This window comes from Pteropus alecto, unplaced genomic scaffold (genome assembly GCF_000325575.1).
Source record: "Pteropus alecto unplaced genomic scaffold, ASM32557v1 scaffold95, whole genome shotgun sequence".
In the NCBI taxonomy this organism is placed as follows: Eukaryota; Metazoa; Chordata; class Mammalia; order Chiroptera; family Pteropodidae; genus Pteropus; species Pteropus alecto.
This window is the reverse complement of record NW_006441071.1, coordinates 4,545,052-4,565,415: the sequence shown is the minus strand read 5'-3', so window position 1 is coordinate 4,565,415 and position 20,364 is coordinate 4,545,052. Positions and strand designations below refer to the sequence as shown.

At 38.7% G+C, this 20,364-nt stretch overlaps 1 pseudogene; it reads right to left on the bottom strand.

Annotated features, from left to right (window-relative positions):
• Nucleotides 1-389: 389 nt before the first annotated feature.
• On the bottom strand, nucleotides 390-2,099 carry LOC102895775 (annotated as a pseudogene).
• Between the last annotated feature and the right edge of the window lie 18,265 nt (nucleotides 2,100-20,364).

Here is a 20,364-nt window from a genome sequence, read left to right as displayed (position 1 = left end):
CAGCAGCATGCAGCACGGTGCTATAGTGCTGCATACTCTCCGTGGCTGCAGCCTATGGTTCACTTTCTTTACTTATGAGGAAAATACACACATTTAAGAAACTGTTACCCTATGTTGGGCCCCAGCCCAGATATCTGGATTCTCATCAGGAAACTTGATATTAGGTGGCTGTTTCATTAGCTATTCTGTCACTTAAAATCTTATAACCTGCTTTAATGACTCAAAGGTGAGAGTTATATGTGTATATGTAATTATGGTTTAACATGAAGGTAATTAACTTGCTTTGGTTTTAAGAAGCACGAACAGTATAGATTTAAATGATGGTTTGGCAAGAAGCATAAATGTATAGGAAAGAGATCAATCTTTTAAGACCAAAGTCAACAGTTATTTCAGTTCATTAAAATACATTTCACAGCCACTATAATGTATCTGGCACTAATTCCAAAGATATCTAGCAACTAATTCGACTGCCCACTCCAAGGCACTCCTGGCACTGCCAGTTGATAGACCAGGATATCAGGCTCCATGGAAACAACTGCAGAGATGGCCTCCCTGATGCTACCTTCTGGATGATGATCCTCCACTGTGATAATGTGGTCACCTGTGGATTCTGCATTAGAGATGATGGTGGCAACAACCAGCGGTTTAACAGTAAACAGGTCAGTGACATGGAAAGAACATCTAGCTGGGAAAAATCCTCGGCAATTGCTAAGACTCATGTAGAGTAACTCCAGCTCCGATAACTGTGACCTTGTCATTGGCAATGTGTCGGATGACCTTGGCCTGTCCAATCTCAAAACTTTCTTGTGGGTCATAAATAATGGCAGTTTCTGGGTGGCTGGTCCAAATGTAGCACATCGACTTGATACTGGCTACCAGGAACACAGTATGATCAATCGAGACAGTGTCACTTAGAGAGAAAATGGTGCAATTGGTAATGGCTTGGAACATGGTTAGATCCTCCAGGGCCACCTGGGGGGAGCCATCTTCACCAGTGGATACTCCGCAGTGGGACCCAATAAGGTCGATGCTGGTTTGAAAGATGGTTCCCATCCGGATCTGATCAACTGTTCAGATCAAAAAGGCAGCAAAGGTACTAGTAAAAGCACTGGTCTGACCATGGGTGGTGCATCCCAAAGCCATGCTCACCATGTTTTGCTCAGCAATAAAACACTCAATGAAGCACTCGCGGTGCTTCTTCTTGAATATCTCGGAGAAGGTAGAGTTCTTGCTGCCCTTGTCCAGCACAATGACTCTATCATTTGCATGGCTCAGCTTAGCCAGAGCCAAACTGCATCTTTTCCTAGTAGCTACCTCCTAACCAACTCTGTAAGTAGGTGAAGAGGCCATCCCGATGTCCATGATGTTGATTCGAAGTGAGTCTTCAACAGGTGGTTTTGGTTCAAGATTTCTAGTGATGTGCATCTGCCTGTCAATTATTTGATAATTGCATCTGCTCTTTCTTTTGGCGTTGGCTTTCCATACTAATTATCTGCATCCTCAAAGCTTGGAATGCCCCGGCCCTTGAAAGTCTTGGCAACTACAGCAATGGGCTTATTCTTCACTTGAGTTGCTTGCCAGAACACTTGGCACTGCGCCTCCACCTCGCTGGCCAAGAAGTCTTCACAGAACTTCTTGAGGGGCAAGGCACCACTGTGGCTTAGGTGGTTCACATCATAGATGGCCTCGAGATTGTCCAGACTATAGCGGGAAGCCAAGGCCAGTGCCTCCCAGACGGAGCCTTCCGAAGACTCTCCATCTCCCACGAGATAGTATATGCCAACCCACACACAGCCCCCAGTCCTTGTCCAAGCCATCTGTTTGCCACATCAACAAATGACAGTCTCTTAGAGAGGATGAATCAGTCATTGTCTGGGTTCTCTGGGTCTGCCTGTTTATAACTCACATAAAAGAACAGCACAGACATGACCTCAGCAGCACTGCTGCATGATGTGGGGCAGCCAGAGCTCCAGGCACATGTAGGTGGCCCTGATGGAGAGGATGTGCAGATGGTTGGCCATGTGCCACAGTACATGCATGGTCTTTGCGTCAGGATAGGCTTCGTTGGCCATGGTAGCGCTGGGCTCAGCGTCAGCCATAGCTAGGATCCTGTCTGTGTCTGAAGAGCAAGTGCCCCCATTTTTCACTTTTATAAACAATACTTCCATGAATGTCCTATGCTCTTATCAAATTGTTTTCTTAGAATACACTAAGTAAAAATCACTAGGTCAAAGGATATAGCTATTTTAAAAGCAAATTACTATTTATTAAACATAAGTTCAATCAAGCTTAAATAAAGCTAACATTCATATGTTGATTTTTCACTATAATAAATATTTATGAAACGTTCTTATTCTAAAATAATCTATAAATAAATATCATATAAATGAGAATTTCTAGTTTTCAGAAAATTTTGTTACCCCAGAAAAAAATTTTTGTTTTATGTTATAGCCCATCAAGTACTTCTGTCTCCCTGGAAAGAGCGGTGATTTATTAGAATTGACTTCTATACCACGTCTTCCAACACAATACAAGATTATAAGAATGACCATAAAATGACTATTCATTTTAAAGTCAGGTTCATTGAGGTATAATTTCTGTAAAGTAAAATTCCCCTACTTAGTGAACAGATTCATGAGTTTCAACAAATGCACATGGTCATGTAGCCACAGTCAAAATATTGAACAGTTCCATCACTCCAACAAATTTCCTCATGCTTCTCTGTTGGCAGTCCTGTCCCCAACTCCAGGTCCTGGCAACCACTGACCTGTTTTCCATCCATACATTTTTGCCTTCCCCAAAATTTAATTTTAAAAGACTCATACAGACTTTTGAGGCTCTTCTTTCACTCAGGATTTTGAGATTTATCAAGGTTGTTGTGTGTACCAATAGTCTTTACTTTTTCTTTCTGAGTAATATTCTATTGCATGAATGAGCCACAGTTTATTTCTCCATTCATCAGTTGAAGGGCATTTGGGTTGTGTTTCCATTCTTAGCAATTATGACTGAAGCTGACAGAAACATTCACATATAGATCTTAATGTGACCATAATTTTTCATTTCTCATAGGTAAATACCTAGGACTGAGATTGACGAATTGTATAGTGTATTAGTCAGGGTTCTCCCAAGAAACAGAACCAGTTGAAAATTATATCTATCCACCCTTACATCTAGAGAAGGGAGTGGGGTAAAGTTGATGTTGCAGTCTGGAGTCCAAAATTGGCAGAGCGGGTTGATAGGCAAGAGTCTCAGGGAGGGTTTCTATGCTGCAATCTGGAGGCATAATCACTTCTTTGGGAGACCTCAGCCTTTGTTCTTAAGGCCTCTAACTGATCAGGTGAGGTCCACCAAAATTATGAAGGGTAATCAGCTTTACTCAAAGTCTACTCATTATAAATATTTATCCATCTAAAAAATATCTTCACAGCAATATCTAGACTAGTGTTTGGCTTGACCTAGCCAAGTTGACACATAAAAGTGACCATCACATATGGTAAATATATGTTTAACTGCCGAACTGTTTTCCAAAGTGGCTGTACCATTTGGTGTTCCCACCAGCAATATATGGGTGTTCATATGAGTGATTTTTTTAAAGCATTTATTTAGTACATACATATTATTTGCCACAAGCACTGAGGATATAAAGAAATTAAGTCAAAACTACCCCCAGGAATATGCAAAAAAAAAAATCTAAAAGAATGTTTTCCACTTCCAAGTATCTAGCTTAGGTGGAAGCACACACATTCTAACACAGGTATAAAAAGCTGAGTATGCTGTTCAATGTTACACAGCTAATAACCTAATTTACTAGCTAGTATATTGCACCCTTCAAAATTTGGCTGGCATCGTAAAATTTAACCACTTTATAATGCCCTCAGCAGAGACCAATACCTTAATAAGCATAAAACCAGAAAACCTAAATGGTGTTGACAGAAGAGCAAGCCCTTCCCACCTTTATCATTGTTCTTACTTTTCTCCCTAATAGATGCCAGCTTTTAATAAAGAATAAGGAAGTTATGTAAATCAGGTGTGACTCAACGGGGACAGGGAAGAGAGTAAGGAACAACTTCTTCCTACCCTTCTACAGGAGGGTGCTTAGCTCAGTGCTCAGCCAGTCATCTCAACACCAGAGTAATACCATCCCTCCTTCCCAGACTAGGGAGTTTTGCCTGCCTCAGCTGATGGAAGGGTACTGTTGGATTTACATCAGAAATCAAATAATGTTTTCCATTTAAAACCTCAATGACTACTCATGCATAAGGACTGGAGCACAGGGTTCACAGGCAGTGGCTATGATGGAAATGAGTGGAATTAGCCCAATGTTTGTAACAGTTGTTTTTAGCATCATTTCACCCTTTAGTAGCATAGGAAATTTATGGCTTGGAACTCAGGAAGCTCATAGATGAATGAGCAGGGGTTATTACCAAGTCAGAGGATTCCCTTTTATCCGAAGAGCTGGAGCTTTCTGCAGCAAGCCTGCCAGGTGTTTAGGAGTGCTCACAGTTGTTGTACTTCAGGGCCTGGCTCCACGGCCCCACATTGCCTCAGTGCCTGTTCAGTCTCAGTCTCTCTCTCACTCTCTCTCTCTTTCTCATTCTCTTCTGTTTGCTGCAGTTTCCTTTCAGGCTTGATTTGGAGTGACTGCTTGCTTGGACAATCCATCCATCCTGCTGGGGAATTAGGTCCCAGGATAATCCGCACACACACTACCCCTCTTCTCCTACCCTATCACTGGTGGTAGGAACTGCAGTATCTGGAAGGAAACCGGCACTTGTCTTCGCAGTCTATTCTTTCTTCTTGTCCTCAGCCTATTCCTTCTTCTACACTTCCTTTCTCATTTCTCTCTCTTGCTATTCCTTTGCTGCTCTTCTCCCCAGCCTAAACTTTAGTGCCCTCACAAAGGCAGCCACACATTTTACCCCACTAGAGACATGCAGGGTTACAGCAAACAGCCAGACACCAAACTCCATGCCACACAACAGAGGCCCCAGTATCAACTCTGGTGAATAGATACCATTGTCAAATGATGTACATTCTTCACCGATATAAGCCACAGTTTACAGAGCCCTACTAGTCTACGGCTATGAATGAAGTCACATTAACTTCAATACCTTGTCTGGCTAGATCATTCACACATCCATTTCCCCCTTCTTCTTTACTAAATAAAACCCAAGTTTAGTAAGTGCAGCAATGTGTCAAGCTATAAAAATTATATACATTTCCTACTTCTTCAAGTGAAATGCATGTGGTTTGGGTTGGGGCCTCAGGGAAAGCCCATTAAAGACGGCTGATCGGCCAGAGACATTTCCTTTTTGCTAACTGTGACCCCCTCCCAAACTCAGATATTGAAGTCCTAATTCCTAGAATGTAACTGTATTTGGACCTAGGGCCTTTAAAGCAGTAATTAAGTTAAATGATAGTTATTAGGTTGGGCCCTAATCCAATATGACTGATATCTTTATAAGAAGACATTAGGACACAGACAAGGAGGGACAAAGCAGAAGTCCATGTGAGAACACAGGGAGAAGGCGGCCATCTACAAGCCAAGGGGAGAGGCCCAAAACCCCCTTAAATTCCAAATTCTGGGACCTCTACTTTAGTGTTCAGGAGAATGCCCAGTCGAGAAAAGATCAGATGAAGCTGACATTGGGCTAGTACTGCTAATTAATGTAGTAGTTCTAGTGGAAAAGTTATAGCTTTGAGAGCCTGTTAGCATTTTGGAGAGATCTCACAGTTCACACTATCCTCTGTTACTCAGAAGTGATTATATCGGGGCAAGGGTAGAAAGCATTAAAAGATTTCCCAGCCAGTTCACCTTTCTCGCTTTAATTTTAGACAATCACCTCGCTGATCTAATTATTTTGCAGCAGGATTCTTTTCATCTGAAAAAAATCTCTTTTCCGGGCTATAGGGAAACGTACACTGTAAAGTTCATAGTCACTCTCTCATGGGGGAGGAAGTTTGAATTTTTATTCCTTCTCTGTACTTTCCTGTAATTTCCCAAGTTTCTGTAATAAGAAAGCATGGGTGCTATAAATAGAAAAAGAGGCTGTTTTTTTAAAGAAGAAGAAAATCAGTTTTCCTTTCAGATTTATGTTTATAAAACCACAATTCAAACTTTAAATATTTCTATTATTTCCTTCTTGGATGGAAAAATGGATGTGCCAACGGTTTGCTTTTTTTAACACAATATGATTAGTAGATTCTAACCTCCTTAGTGCAGAAAAGGTTTTCTCCCATTTGGTGCCCTCGTCAAATTGGACTTTTTAGAGAATGTGGACATAACCTACGTAATCTAAGTCATGTAATAAAAATTCTAAGACCAGAAGAAATAGTTGGCAACTACAATAAGAAAGTCAGTCTGAAAAGCAGCTCTTACACAGGGACGGCATCCTGGAGAAGCTGAGCATATGACAACATGAAACAGAATGTGCTTTTGTAAGACTTCTCAGGCATTCATTTTTTATTACAAGAAAATTTTGGAAATCAAAAGAAGAAATGTGCTGAAAGCCAGCTGTCTACATACTGCACAGCATTCTTAACAACTGATGGGAAATAGCAGTTGAATTTATTTGGGAATAATTATCTAAGCTCCTCCCTTCAGTTTCCTTCTCTGTAAAGTGGGGGTGGTAATACCAACAGATGTGTTATGAGAATTAAATGAGATATTCATCCACTTATTCAATTTGTAGTAATTTTGATGTGGATAATTGAGAAGTTGATTAAATAGTTTAAATATTTCCCTGCCCTTTTGCTTCTCATTTTTCCCTCCTACTGTCTAATTTTCATTCCCTTCAGTTCCTCCATTTATGTGTACAGATAAGGGTATAACAGCAGGAAAATCAGTCAATTTTGCTTCTACTTCAGCATCTTCATATTAGGAAGGGTTGTTAAATAACAAATAAGGATCTTTATCAACCAGTTCCTAGTTTCATTTATCCATGCTCTCCTAGTCTTTCCCCTGAGATTCTTTTTATTCATTGCACTGAACCAGGATATTTGTTAGAGAAAACCACAGGTCTTGCTAAAGAAGCAGATCCACCAGCTGAAGCCCAGAGCTGGTGCTGACCTGGCTGCCACCTGCCTGCCCCAAGGGCTGAATTAAAAGGCTCAGGGCTGCCTTTGGCTCCTCCAGGCCAGCATTCACGTCAGCCTCCAGGTCAAGCCTAAGTCTGATGATGAAGATGACAGCCAGCAGTTGCTGATCACCTACAATGTACCTACGTCCCATTTACTTCTCACTTAATATATATTTGTCTGGATCATATGAAATTTCCATTTCTGTAAAGCAAAAATGACTGAAAATTAATAATTTCATGTAGCTGAACCAATTATTTTTCATTATTAATAAGGCTATTTTATAGATGAGGAAACTTATTTCCTGAAAAAGCCTGGATCTTTCCACTCGTGCCTCCTAAGGCATTTGAAGGAAAGAACTCAGCCTGGGAAACACCATTTTATAAGAAGTTCTATACAGCCGGTGCCTGTTATCACCACTCTAACCCCCACCACTGGCCCTCAGACTGCTCCCTCCTGCACCCTGCTGGCCTCACTACTTCATCAAAACCTAGAGATGACACTCCTGAATTAACCATCTCAATCTGCACGAAGAACTACTCTTAACTACTCTTTAGCATTCTTGTTTGCCTCTTAAACTGTTTTTGTTGGTACCACAGCAATTAGTGATAATATAAAAAAATAATTTCGATCAAATTTATTAATGTCATATTGCCTTTATTGAGAAAAAAAGGAATTGGATAGATACAGTGCATGCGTCCATGAATCTAGGCTTATCTGATTTAAAAATGCATGTTTCTTCTTTATCTATCTATCTATCTTTGGGGGGTTCTCATGGCTACTTGCTCAATGAACAAAGTATGATTATTCTATTACTTGCCAAGACAAGTGTAAGTTTGGAAATCCACATCAAAGCCCATTGCTCTTTTCTCTAAACTTCTGTAATACCTATTAGACATCTATTCATTTATTTATATGACAAACATTTACTGAGTACTATGATGGTTAACTTTATGTGCCAACTTGGTGAGGCTATGGTACCCAATTGTTTGATCAAAGATTAATGTAGACTTTGCTGTGAAAGTATTTGTGGATATGATTAATATTTATAATCAGTTGACTTTAAGTAAAGCAGATTACCTTGATAAAGTCTCATCCAATCAACTGAGGGCCTTAAGAGCAAAGACTGAGATTTCCCAAAAAAGCAATTTTACCTTCAGAATGCAACATAAAAATGGCCCAAGTTTGCAAACTGCTGGCCCGCTCTGTAATATTGGATACAAGACTGCAATAGGAACTGTTACCTGAATTTCCAGCCTACAAATCTCAGACTTGCCAGCCCCCATAATCATGTGAGCCAATTCTTTAAAACAAATCTATCTATCCGTCTACCTGTGTATCTCCTATCTATCCACCTACATATTGATTCTGTTTTTCTGGAGAACTCTGATTATACAAGTACCTACTGTGAGCTAGGCACTGTGCTAATCAACAAGGACCCAGATAAATCCACTGATGAGATGGCCTTCCTTCAATAGAAGAAACATGTTAAGAGAGAAATAAAACATTTCAAGGTAAAGGCTATTAGAGCGAGAATAATGTTCTGTGTAAATAAATAAGGAGATGACTAATTCTGCCTGGGGGATTGAGGAAGTTGTCCTTGCAGAGGTGATATTTGATCTGGTCTCAAAGGGTGAGTAGGCATTCCCAGGGCTGATTAGGGGAAGAGGAGGTGTTATTCAAGAAAAGGCATTATAGGAACCACTCACCAAACACAGGGACCTTGTAATTCAAGGTCATATCCTAAAGCCCAAATATTGCAGGTGCATATTATGAAGTACTGAGAGATCAGAATAAAGAAGATAGAGACCCAGATATATAGGTGGTATTAAAAATGAGATGTCAAGTATTGAACACTTGTTAGCCAAGGATGGTAGTGAAGTTCAGAATTTAGTGCCAGCTGAGACTTTGAGGCCAAAGGCAAAATAAATGTCCTTTCAACATGGTAGAAAATTTCATTTTGTAGATAGAAGAGAGTAAGTCAAGAGAATGTAGCTCTTCATCTAACAAACATTTAGTACTTATCCTAGGCCAGGACATGTGCTAGGAACTAGAAATACAACCACATATAAGATATAGTCCTTAGGCTATATAATCTGGGGAGGAGGTGGGGAGGAGAGCAGAAGGAATTACATGGTCCCAGCACACCCCAACCTAGAATTGAATCAAATAGAGGTTACATTCACAATGTCGACTATCTCTTTGCAAAGTCTCCCAGTAACCTCCAGGAACCCTGTGGCATCTATCATTACCCACCTTTTCTGCTCTGGCTCTCTTCAAACATGTCTGCTGTTGGGGTCTCTGACGTCAAGGAATCTGCCTCAGGCCACTTCCACTGCACCCATCCCACCTCTTTGAGGTACGCACTTCCAACGTCTATGTTCCAGATGGTGGTTTCACAGATGTATACTCAAGTAAAGAAAAAAAAATTATCAAGTTGTTTGTATTAGTTTTCCACGGCAGTTACAAAAAAAAATTACCACAAACAGAAAGAAACTAGACTTCAGATGGAGGGGCATGCAATGGAGTACACAGATGTTGAATTATAATCTTGCACATCTAAAAATTATGTACTCTTACTAAGCGGTTATCCCAATAAACTTAATTTAAAACAACAACAACAACAACAACAAAATACCGCACATGTTGGGTTATTAAGAATTAGAAAAATGGATGATAAGTATTGGCAAGGGTGTGATGAAGGGAACACTGTTAATTATGACAGGGTTTGGGGCATGCTACTCCAAAGTATGGCACCTTAGCATGTTAAATATTTTAAACCAAAGGAATCTGAGAAACCAGCAAAAGCAGGCAGATCACTTTGACCTTCCGCCCTCACCCTTTTTCCTTGAACTAAGTCAGAAAATTCCCATGTGAAAGGCACCCTCCCTGTACCAGAAGGGGGAAAGACATTCTTATTGCCAGAGACAGGGTGTTCGGGCCTAGGAAATCTGTACAAACCTAATCTAATCTTTATCTTCCAGTCTCTTCTTCACCATTTACCACTCCTAGACTAAACCCATTTTTCTCAATTCTTCAAAAATTTATTGTCTCTTTGTCTAAAAGGTATAAAACTAATCTAATCTAATCTTTATCTTCCAGTCTCTTCTTCACCATTTACCACTCCTAGACTAAACCCGTTTTTCTCAATTCTTCAAAAATTTATTGTCTCTTTGTCTAAAAGGTATAAAAAATTCTTCTCTGGTCACTTTGCATCTGCATTCTCTTGTAAAGGCTTCCATGTACACGTAAAAATTCAACAAAATTCTTATGCTTTTCTCCTGTTAATGTGTTTTTGCACTTTACTTTTCAGACTCAGCCAGGGACCTGGGTGGGGGGTTAGAGGGGAGGAAAACTTTTTCCTCTCCTACAGTACATGACTCCTCTTACCATTGAGGGAAGGGGTGCCATATGACGGTAATTAACTAAATTTAATAAATATATTCTCTATGTCCCAGCAATCCCACTTCTGATAAACTATACCAGAAACATTCTCACAACAAGTGAGCATGAGGCCACATATATAAAGATATTCATTGCAATATTTATGTGGTAGAGGGGAGTTTTAAACTCTAGACCTAAAGTGGAAACAACTCTATGCACTGGTTAAATGAGACATGCATTAGATATACAATAACACAGATGTTTTAAAATTCAGTGCTGAGTTTTTAAAAGTTAGGAAATAAAAAGGTGTCTGGCAAAATACCATTTATTTGAATTACAAAACATGCACAGAAAAACACCACATATTATATAAGAACATAAGTTCAAAGATACGTGTTAGTACATTAGAATGATTGCCAGTTGGAAGAAAAAGGAAATGGGAGTGGAAAATTCATCAGTCAAAGGTAGTATCTCAAAAATGAAGTTGTTTTGGTCAGAATTCTTAGTTCCAAACAGGAGAAACCAACTCTGCTTGATTCAAACATAAGAGGGGAACAAATTTTAAGGCTGTTGGGTAGCACATTGAATCACCTGGAAGGCCCAGAAGATATGCAATCAGAATCACAACCACAAATCATACCACAGTATTGGCTGGGTGAGGCCACCGCAGTTGCAGTCTCTGAAGGCTGAACTACTTATACTGTCTGAATAAGAAACTGGATGCTGCGGCCATGTTCTCCATTACTATAGAAAAGTGTACTGCCCCCAATTCTTTGCATCAGTAGGTATGGATTCAATGTCTGGAGTAGATGTTTGAGAATGACCAAGCCTAGATCACGGGCAGTGCCCTATCTGTAAAGGAGACTGGCAATGACTCCATTTTTAGTTTCCATTGGGAGATGTAGTAGCTGCCTCTTCCAAGATTCCTGGAATGGAGAAATCATTCAGCAGAAGAGGGTTCTGTGTTATGCAGCCAAAATAATGACAAAATCTCATTTATGCAACTGTGGCCAAGGCCAACTAAGGTAACTTCTGTACTGAGGTCAAATAAGAGTCCATTGAATTTTCCAAGAAGGACACTGATAAAAATTTTTCAAAGTAGTTTTAGTGGTACACTGTGGGCAGTAGACAGGTAATAGTAAGTTTAAGAACAAATGGAAGAAAGCAGAGAGGAGCATAGTCTACTAAGGAGCTTAATTGTGAATGGAAGGATCGAGGAGCTCATATGTAGAGGAAAATGCAGAATTAATGAAGGGCTTGGTTTTACTTTTGAGCACAGTTTTAGGCTAAGAAGGAGCTAGGAGCTAACAGAGAAAGGTTGCCATGGTTAGAAAGAAAAGGAATGATCTGTAAAAACCACAACCTAATCAGAGCCCAGGTGGAAGGATTAGCCTTAAAATGCTCTGGGGAGAGACAGCTGCTTCTCTGAGAGAAGAGGAAATAAGGATATGTGTGGCTGCGTATAAACGTTTACGCTGGGAAGTATCAGTGTCGGTGGAAAGTAAGGGTCTATTGGACAGCCTCTATTTTATCTATGAAATAGATAAGCAAGAACGACTGAGGGAGGCAGAACTGGGGTTGAGTTAGAGGCCCAGAGGACAACAGTGAAATTTTCTAACTGCTAAATAGAAGGGAAGCTGACTGTCAGCAAGTAAAGAAATTATTGAAAATGAGTAGTTAAAATTGAAGATTATAAATTTGAAGTGGTTCCAATCTGCTTAATGATTGCTTTTCTTTCAGCAAAAGTATGTTGCCATGAGTGGAAGCAAAAGTCAATGCTGCTTTGGCTCCGTGAAGTGCAGGGCTGGTGCAAAAAATAGGATGGGAGCCATGAGCCACCTAGTAAGAGTAAAGTGATAGACCATCAGGCTATGGATTAGGTAAGAAAATGTGGCCAGGAGAGGGTAGATAGAGGAATTAAAGTATTTCAAAATTCCTCTGAGGCTGAGGGTTAGGGGTTGTAGAAATGAAAGAGTGAGAGCTGAATGATGAAAGTTCGTGATCAGAGTGTGAGCTTTTAGAGTTTTAGATTTTAGAGGTGGAGTTAATGAGGTCCAACTCTGTGACCATTAAAAAGCAATAACCTTTGAGATGAGAACCAGAGGATAGAAACAATTTAAATCTAAAGAAACATCTATAGAGAGACAATCTGTTCCTCTGCTTGGAAACCCGAAATTAAGAGAAGTGTGGCACTCAGTAAGAACTAGTCCTAGGCAACATGGATGGACCTAAAGGGTATGATGCTAAGTGAAATAATTCAGACAGAGAAGGACAAATACTACTTGATTTCATTTATATGAGGAATCTAAAAGCTAAAATAAACAAACAAAACAGAAACAAACTCATAGATATAGGGAACAAACTGATGGTTGCTGGCCGGGAGAGGGGTTGAGGGGCTGGATGAAAATGGTGAAGGGATTAAGAAGTACAAATTGGTAGTTACAAAACAGTTACCAGGAAGTAAAGTATAGTACAGGGAATATAGTCAATAATATTGTAATAACTATGAATGGTGCCAGGTTGATACTAGATTTATGGGGGTATTACTTCATAAGTTATACAAATGCCTATCTACTATGTTATAAACCTGAAACTAATATAATATTGAATGTCGACTGTAATTGAAAATTTAAAAAAAATTTTTTTGAAACAGTATACCAAGAAAAAAGAGAAGTAGTCCTAAAGATCATGCATTCCCATCTGGAAGCCATAGGTGGCAGACATGGCCCAAAATGAGGACTCCCTAAGAAGCTGGAGATAAAGGGGGAAAAAAAACTACCCTCTGGGAGATAGATTATAATATAAGCAAAGAAAGAATACTATTAGAGGTAGGCAAAGTTATGGGAAAGAGACAGATGGCAAGATTCCCAGGACAGTAAAAGATAACTGTAACTTGAAGTATTTTTGTTAATACACCTAAAGAGAGAGGTTGTGACTGGGTTGGTAAGTGAAGCATTAAAGAGAGTCAGAGACGCAGATACTGACGTGGTGCCCCTAGCATGGGGCCAGGGCAGTGAGCCCAACACCACCAGATTCCTGCTATTTCTCATACCTTGATGATGTTAGCCATTAATGTCCAAACACCTCTGGATGCCCTAACAATTGAATTTCAGAGCCTAAAAAGCTAAGTATCATCCCCCAGAAAGTGGCACAAAATACCGCCAATATATGGAGTTGGGCTGGATTTGTAGGAGGTCAGTGGGTCAGAGTTCTTCTCCACCACTGATTTCTGCCTGCCATCGAAGCAGGAACAACACTCACCTTCTCTTTCTATCTAACAAGAAAGTGCAGACCGATAGTGAAACTAATAAAACTGTATTGATTTGTTATGTGGTGCCACATACGAATATATGTATTAACATCAGCAAGTCAATATGGCATTTGTAAAAGATTATACTGGGACAAAGAAATAGGAGAGAAACAGCCTCTGGTCATAAAATGATAAGGAAACGAACAGGTTTATTGCCATCCCAGTATGACAAGGCTGATGATTTGGTAACCAGGCTAGAGCTGAGAAGGCATGCAGCCAAAATCCCAGTGGGGCCCCGCCTCCATGACCTATGCTATACAATAAGGCTTTCTAGAGCTGTAGTTATGACTCATACCACTGAAACTATATAAGCACTACATAGACTAGCAGGCCCCTGGTATACAAGAATAAAATAAACTTATCTCCCACTCTCCTTTTAAATACACTTGTTGGGGCTTGTTCCTCCTCCCCTGGGTAAAAACTGAAACAGTCCCTATGGCTTTTCTAATTGTTCTCTGTTCAATTTTTAATATATCAGTCTTACATAATAGTTCACACTTTGAACTTCACGTTAAGCTACGGTCTCGCCTCTCGTTGCCCCAGCTCTGGCTTATAGCCAGATGTTATCGGCTTTTCTCTTTCTCCCACTTTGGGCTTTTACTATTCCATCTCTGTCTTACTACCTGTGTTTCTAATGTTTCCAAGGAAATTACTACTTGCACTGTTATGATTGGAACTGTCAGATTAATTAATTAAAGTTTTATCTTTCTCTAGTTGGGTATGCTTTTGAGATCCTTGGAGAGCCCTCATCAGTCAAGGTCCTAGCAGAAAATAGCATTTGCCCCAGATGGTTCAAACAAAGACACTCTAATGAGGGGCCTGCTTATAGAAGTGTGCACAGGCTTAGTGGAATACAGAAGGGATGACGTCACAAACAGATTTGTAAGTGTGGCAAGCCAGGCATGAGAGGGCAAGGGAAGGGAACACTAGCACCAGAGCATAGGGAGGGCTGAGATTGTGAAAGAGGAGCTGCCTGGCCATAGTGTGGTCCTAGAAGGATGCAAATGCTTCCAAAGACACAATACCAATGCAGGGAGGGAGCAGAGAGAAATAGCTAGAACTCCCTCCTCTTGCTCAGTTATTTTCTGTCAGTGCCAAACCCAATAGTAGCTAGCCAGCAAGGGAGCTCGAGTAATAGTGTTCTCAGGAGATAGCCTCCTGGAAAGAATAATGGATCTAAGAGGACAAACAGAATAACCAGTACACCTCTCTCCCACCCTCGGTCACTGGGGAAGGCAAATGAATGCATCTCTGTTATGACCAGTTGCTTACTCTTTCCTAACCCTCTGGGAATTAATCCTGCAATGTTGTCACTCCCTATGTAGAGGGCTACAGAAAACACTCACACATCCTTTACATATAACATTTACTATTTCAGAATCAACATATGATACTTAGCATTCTATTCCATACAATATTTATTACATTCACTGAGCTGCTTGGAGCCAGGCCTTGTGCTAAGGTGCCCTGCATGTGTTCTCTTTAAACCCTGCAATAGCTCATCAAGCCAGATATTGTCTTTAACTAAAGAGAATGAGACGCCAGTCCAGGGTGGCCGGGTAATATAAGCCACTGAACTGTCTTTCTGTATCACGTCTTCTCTAGGAAGGGCAAAAAAGAAAAAGAAAAAAAACCCACCGTGTTTCTTGATTTATCATCGTTTGTTTTGCTTTTTACCACGCTGCCTCATCCTTGAGGTTGGTATCTGTGTATTTAGCATGAATATTGCAAACAGCTGGGCTTGGCTCTGAGATCTGAGATTTCCACTGAGAATTGCTTTGCATCAGGTTGGTTCAAGAAACCAAATCCCACGTGCCCTCTTTAATTGCTGGCTCATGTTTTCAGCTCATTGGATGTTTTATGTGGAGTCCTTGAAGGAACAAACTGCCCTTCTCATTCTCACCTGAGAGTTCTCTCATGCATTAAGACATAATTTAAAGAGCATCTCCCAAGGGATGTGGATGACATATTGTAGTTATTTTGTTCTGGAAAATTCTGAAATGATAATGGTCAGCTTTTGCCAAGAGACTGGTTTTCATCACAAGCTGTCTTCTTTCCTGATCGGATCTCTAGAGAAGCTACACCTAGGCCTACGTGTTCAGCCTCAGGGGAATTCTCCAGGATCAGCCCAGGACTGAACATGGCCTACGTTTCTCCTTACAAGTATGCTCTCTTGGGGTTATTCCAAACGTGAAGTGAAAATACCTGACAACTCTCTCCTGATGTCTTAATTTAACAAAGCTGTGCTCTGCAGAAGTCAGGCAAGCTTATCTTGATTGAATAAGTAACAGGCCTATTTTTTTTAGTGTTAACATAACTCTTTTTATATTTATTTTTCAATTATAGTTGACATACAATATGTTAGTTTCAGTTGTACAAAATAGCGATTAGACACATATATCCTACAAAGTGATCACCATAATAATTCCAGTATCTAACTGACACCATATATAGTTATTACAACTATTGCTGACTGTATTCACTATGCTATACCTTACATCCCCATGACTATTTTAAGGAACAGAGAAGAACCACAAAACAACCAAAAAGAAAAGTTAATAAAATAGCAATAACTAAGTATAACAAAGTAATACTTATCAATAATTACTTTAAATGTATATGAACTAAATGCTCCAATCAAAAGACATAGAGGGGCTGAATTGATTAAAAAAAAAAAAAAAAAAAAAGACGCCTGACAAAGCCTATTGTGATGTGTGGTTAAACTTAGTTGATCAGTTCCTACGTGCCTCTACCTAAAGAGCTTCTTTGTAAATTTCTTTTCTTCCTAACAAATCTTATAGGGTTTTACTGAGTATTATTAAACACAAATTAAAGGTTTTTATTGAGAATAGCTATTAGCGCTTAATTTGATTTAATAAGTAAATAAAATTATTTTTCTGTAAAGGAAATATTATTTTCCTAAAAAAAATTGTTTTACTTAGCTATAATTTACATACAATAAAATTTTAAGTGTATTTTATGTGTATAGTTTAAGTTTTCATAAATGTACAGTCCTATAATCAAGACCCCAATCAAAATACAGAATATTTCATCACTCCCATAATTTTCCTCATGCCAATTTGCAGTTATTCCCTTCCCCTGGCCCTCAGGCCAGGCAATCTCTACTCTGTTTTCCTTCACAATGGTTTTAGAAAGAAAAGAAATTCTTTCTAATAGAAATTCTCCTTTCACTAACATAATACTTTTAAGATTCATCAATGTCTTTGAGTGTATCAGCAGTATGTTTCACCTTATTGATAAGTAGTATTTCATTGTATGGAATGGAATTGTTTTGGGCTATTGTGAATAAAGCTACAAGTGTTACCTCTTTCACTTATCAAGAAGAGTTTGTATAAGATTGGTATTATTTCCTCCTTAAATTTTTGATAGATTTTACAAGTAAAATCATTTGGGTTTGAGTTTTCTTCTTGAGAAGTTTTTTAAATTATGAATTCAATTTCTTTAGCATTTATAGGGCTATACAGATTTTCTATTTCTTCTTTTATCAGTTTTGGTAAGTTAGGTTTTTCCAAGACTTTGAATGTTTTATCTAAGTTGTCAAATTTATTGGCATAAAGCTCATCATCATATTTCCTTATTATCCTCTCAGTAGGCTTTGCAGTGACATCCTCTTTTTTTATTCTTGCTATTTGTAATTTGCCTCTGCTCTGTTTCTTTTTCCTTTATTAGTCTTCCTCAATGTTATTAATCTTTTCAAAGAATCAACTTTTTGTTTTAATAATCTATTCTGTGATTTATTTTTCTTATTCGTTTTATCAGTTCTTTCCTTCTATTCGCTTTCATTTAATTTGCTTCTTCTAGCTTTTTAAGAAGGAAACTCAGATTATTGACTTTAAGCCTTACTTCTTCTCTAAATAATCATTTTAGGCTATAAATTACCCCCTAAGCATTGCTTTAGCTACATTCTACAAAGTTTGATACGTTTTCATTATTATTCAGTTTGAATATTTCAACATTTCTCTTGGGATTCTTCTTTGATCCATGGTTTATCTAGAGATACATTTTGAAAAGATATCTTATTGTTATTCATTTCTAATTTGATTGTGCTGTGGTCAGGGAACATACTTCATATGATTTCAATATTTTGAAATTTGAGACATGTTTTCTGGCTCAGCATATAGTCTATTTTGGTGAACATTCCATGTGCATTGTAAAGAATATATACTTGGCGCTTGTTGGGTTATTGTTCTCTAAATGTCAAAGTGGTCATGGACATATTGACTAATTGACAAGTTGGCTGATACAGTATTGTTCAAATCTTCTATATCCATGATGATTTTTTTTGTTCCATCATTTATTGAGAAGAGGCTTAATGTCATCAAGGATAAATTTGGGCATAACTACTCCTTTCGGTTCTTTCAGTTTTTGCTTTTGCTAGGCCTCCCAGAGCCTTGGCTATATACACATGTCTCGCCTTCAGCCATGGAGCTAAAGGGAACTACCACATGAATATTTCCAGCTCCTCACTCCTCCCTTCCCCCACTACTACAGTGTCTCTTCTGGGTTCCTTGTCCCATAATTCTAACCTTCTCAATTGCTTCAGATTTGGGCTATGTGTTCTGCAATCCAGAGAATGCCCAAAGACAGAAATCAGAGAAAACGGGGAGCTCACCTCACTTATTTCTCTTTTCTCAAGAATTATAGACCATGCTATCTATTGTCCAATGCCTGAAAACAGTTGTTTCATATATTTTATTCAGCTTTAGAAATGTTTATAGTAGAAAGGACAAAACCAGTTACTATTTCATGTCCAAAGGTGAAAATTCAAAGCACTCAAGATTTTGTAAAAGAAAGAGTCCTTTTACTCTTTCTTGCTTAATCCATAAGTATTAAATATAAAACCTAATGGAAGAAAATATCAAAATGTTCAGCTTATGCTAAGCTTAGTTAAGAAATAAAATTCTCTGATCATTCATTTTAAACAGGGAAGATCTCCCTCTAAAGGAAATAACACTTATCTTGATTCAGGAAACAAGTAAGATTTCGTACTAAGAGCATAGTCTTCCTCTTCCACACTCAACATTAATATACAGAAGGTTGGACAGAGAGCTAGTTCCAGGCACCACAAGTGACTGAGGCTAGAAACCCTCCCTGATTCAAATACCCTGAAGTTGTCTTGAACCTTGGGGAAAATGACTGTGTATATGTGTGTGGGTGTAAGTTGTATGTTTTGAAGGGAGAGTGAATTAAATGGCCGGATAAATAAAGAGCTCCAACACTGAGACCCATACCTGCAGTGGCATGGAGCTATTATAATAAACACAACACTAGGGAGAAACAGTTCCAAAACTTGATAACCTCTGATGGACAGTCATTTAATAACGGGCAACCAAAGGGGCCAAAATTATGTCCCTTTTGTAAACAAAAATTACAACAGGCTGCTAGGGTCTCTCCTCTTGAAACAGTATTAAGTAGAATTAAACTCTTAGATATATTTTTGGAGATATCATAAGAGGAAGTAAGAAACCCAAAGAGGAAAAAAAAAGGCATTTTCGTAATAGATAGGATGTAGATTCAGAATTTTGTTATCAAAACATGACCCATCTTCTAACCCAAACTGGTCAAGCAAAACGTATCATTATACATGTGCTATGCTTTCCTATCTAAGTATGGTTGCTTAGGTTTCTCCTTGTCTGAAGTGCCTTTCTCAAGGCCAGATCATATGCTATCACTCCTACAAAGCTTTCTCTAAACTCTCAGGTAAAAATCAACCTCTTCCTTCTCTTCTTTTGAACTCTCATTGTACTTTATCTCTCCATTTCTTGAGGCAATTATCACTCTCTACATTGTAACATATTTATGGAATACAAATCTTATGTTCCCATACAACAACCTGGGGCTTTTTGGCATCAGAGACCACAATTCATTCCTGTTTATATGTTCAGATTGCTTTGCAAATAAGAGGAGCTCAAAAAGTGTTTTTTAAAAACCAAACAAACACCAAATTCATAGAGAAATAAATGAGATTTATGGTTACCAGGGTGGGGGGAGGTAAGGGAGAATTGGAGAAAGGTGGTCAAAAAGAATAAATTTCCAGTTATAGGATAAGTAAGTACTAGGGATGTAATGTATAACATGAAGACTGCAGTTAACTCTGCTATATGGTATATAGGAAAGCTGTTAAAAGGATAGACGCTAAGAGTTCTCATCACAATGCAAAAATTATTTTTCTTTTTACTGTATCTATATGAGATGATAGATGTTAACTAAACCTATCGTGACAATTATTTCACAGTAAATGTAAATCAAAACATCCTGTTGTATACTGTAAACTTATACAGTGATATATGTCAATTATTTCTCAGTAAAACTGAGGAAAAGTGAATGAATGAAAATAGTGGCTCCAACCCCAAATTGGTGCAATTTCTTCATGGGAAGTCTTCTCACTCAGATAGAGCTTGATTCTAAAATACCGAAACAATTTCAAATTTGCTACAGGATACAGCAGCAACTTCTGTCTACCTCCATGTGACTGAAAGAAACAATAACAAATCTGTTCAAATACACAAAATCATCTCTATGTTGAAACTGAAAACTTATGAACTTTACCACCAACACATACTAACGATAAA